Here is a 3,246-nt window from a genome sequence, read left to right on the forward strand (position 1 = left end):
CTATGAGTCGGAAAAGACTCGATGGCACTTAACAACAACAACAACAAGCTCAAGGGCAAGTTTCAGAGTCTCTTCTGACATCCGTTTTGGTCTTTTCTTCCTTTCTTGTCTTTTTAATGACGTCTTGCTTTCTTCATGAATGATATTCTTGAAGTCATCCCACAATTCCTCTGGTTTGCAGTCATTGGTGTTCAATGCATCAAATCTATTCTTTAGATGGTCTCTAAATTCAGGAGGGATATTATCAAGGTCATATTTTCACTCTCATGGCCTTTTTTAAATTGTCTTCAACTTCAATTTGAACATGCATATGAGCAGGTGATGTTCTATTCTGCATTCAGCTACTGGTCTTGTTCTGGCTGAAGTGATTGAACTTCTCCCATCTCCTCTTGGCACAGATGTAGTCAATCTGATTCCTGTGTACTCCATCTAGTGAAGTTCACAGGTATAGCCACCATGTATGTTGTTGAAATAAGGTATTTGCAATGAATAAGTCATTGGTCTTGCAAAATTCTATCATGTGATCTCTAGCATTGTTTCTATCACCAAGGCCATATTTTCCACCTACCGGTGATTCTTCATTTGCAATTTTTGCATTCCAATCACCAGTGATAATCCACACATCTTGATTGCATGTTCGGTCAATGTCAGACTGCAGAAGTTGGTAAAAATCTTCAATTTCCTCATTTTTGGCATTGGTGGTTGATGTGTAAATTTGAATAACAGTAGTATGAACTGATCTTCCTTATAGGCATATGGATGTTATCCTATCACTGACAGGATTGTACTTTAGGATAGATCTTGAAACATTCTTTATGACAATGAATGCCATACCATTCGTCTTTAATTTGTCATTCCCAGCGTAGTGTAGCATATGGTTGTCTGATTCACAATGGCCAGAACCAGTCCATTTTAGCTCACTAATGCCTAGGATATCAAGCTTTATGTGTTCCATTTCATTCTGACAATTTCCAATTTTCTTAGATTCACACTTTGTATATTCCATGCTCAGATTATTAATGGATGTTTATAGCTATTTCTTTTCTTCTCATTTTGAGTTGTGCCACATCAGCAAATCAAGGTCCTGAAAGCTTTACTTCATCCACATTATTAAGGTCAGCTCTATTCCAAGGAGGCAGCTCTTTCTCAGTCATTTTGAGTGTCTTTAAATGGGGGGCTCATCTTCCAGCACTATATTGGACAATGTTTCAAGTCTACTCTTAAAGTTTTCCAGTAATATGTCAGATAGTGTTTCACTGCTATTCATAAGGTTTTCACTAGCCAACTCTTTGAGAAGCAAATGGCCCTTTCCTTCTTCCGAGTCTGTCTTATTCTGGAAGCTCTGCAGACACCTTGTCCACCGTGGATGATCCTGCTGGTATTTGAAATACCAGTGGCACAGCCTCCAGCATCACAGCAATATGCAAGCCACCACATATGACAAACTGACAGATGAATGGTGGCTACTACTACCCAGAGATAGTAACTATTGCCATTTAGATGAGTTTTTTAAAAATAATCTTTTTCAGTAGGCACATGTGTGCATTTTTTTTTTATGAAAATAAAATAATACTGGCCATAATATTTGAACTGGCTTTGTCACTTAAATGTATTATGAACATTTTTATATTTCACTAAATAATCTTATACAAAATGATCTTATTTGGCTACAGGATAATAATTCATACGTAGACATTCAGTTGTGAGCAATTTCTAATTTTATAATTGATGCACTGAGAGTAGTATGGATAAATCTTTGTCTATATTACACAATATTTTTGTCTGGATAAAGAGCTAGAAACTGAATTGCTTAGTCAGATGGTTTGCAAAATTGTAAGGCTTCTGATACATATTGCCAAGACACTCTTCAGAAAGGATTTAGCAAGATTTCTTCCCAGCAGTGGTGTGTGTGCTTACCAGTACCAGGTGCTATTAATCAAGGGACAAACTTTTATTATTTTTTCTCTTATTAGAAAAATAATAAAGGTTTGTTTTAGAAAACTTAGAATGTACAAAGAGAAGAAAATAAAAATCATTAATGATACCACTTTCTCTCTTTATATAGATATATGTAGTTATATGCATATATACGTATAAACTAAAAAAAACCAAACTTATCATCAAGTCAATTCTGACTCATAGCAACCCCCATTTGATTTCTGAGGCAGTAAATCTTTCCAGAAGTAGATTGCCCAGTCTTCCTTCCACAAAGTGGCTGGTGGTTTTGAACTGTCAACCTTCTGGTTAGTAGTCAAATGCCTTAGGCACTGTGCTACCAGAGCTCCCTATATGCCCACATACACTTCTTAATTTACTAAACTTAAATCATATGAACAATGAACAGTTGCATATTTATTAAATATTCATTCCGTACTAAACTCCAGCTATTTGTTTAAAGTGAATTATCTCATTGAATACTTAGATGCCCCTATATAATAGTATTGCTACTACTTAATACTTTCCTTTTTAAAAGAGGGAAACTGAGACTTAAAGAGATTAGAAACGTGCCCTAGGTAATATAATTCATAGTAATAAAATTCCTGATAATTTGTGACAGAGCTAGGATTAAACTCTCTTTTTTTTTTTTTTTTAGAACCCCTACTCTTTTTTGTGTGTGTGATTTGGGTGAAAATTTACAGAGCAAATTCACTTTCCATCCAAGAGTTCATATACACTTTGTCTCATGACATTGACCACAATTTACAATGCAACAGCTCCCTTCCCACTTCCTCCCGATAGTTACCTCTTCCCTGTGTCCATCCCTCCATGCACTCCTGCTCCCCTGACCTGTCTCCCTGTGCATGAAGAGCCCTTCTTTCTCTCATGATTGTTCTCTCCAAAGAGTATATCTACCTCAGATATATGTAGAACCCCTACTCTTATATCAAGGAGCTCTGGTAGTGTAGTGCCTAAGGCACTTGACTGCTAATCAGAAGGCTGGTGGTTCAAACCCACGAGCCACTCCTCGGAAGGAAGGTTGGGCATAGTGATATTGCCTCAGAAACCCAAGGAGTGGTCACTATGAGTCGGGTCCAACTCAACGGCACATAACAACGACAACAACAACAAGAAGTCTTATATCCATTAAGAACCCTGGTGGCACAGTGGTTATGCTCTTGGCTGCTAACTGAAAGGATGGCAATTCAAACCCAACAGCTGCTCTGCAGGGGAAAGATGTGGCAGTCTGCTTTCATAAAGATTAGAGCCTTAGAAACCCTGTGGGGCAGTTCTATTCTGTCCTATAGG

Source organism: Orycteropus afer, unplaced genomic scaffold, assembly GCF_000298275.1.
Source record: "Orycteropus afer afer isolate SDZICR_OR568_19922 unplaced genomic scaffold, OryAfe1.0 scaffold00131, whole genome shotgun sequence".
NCBI classification, from domain to species: Eukaryota; Metazoa; Chordata; class Mammalia; order Tubulidentata; family Orycteropodidae; genus Orycteropus; species Orycteropus afer.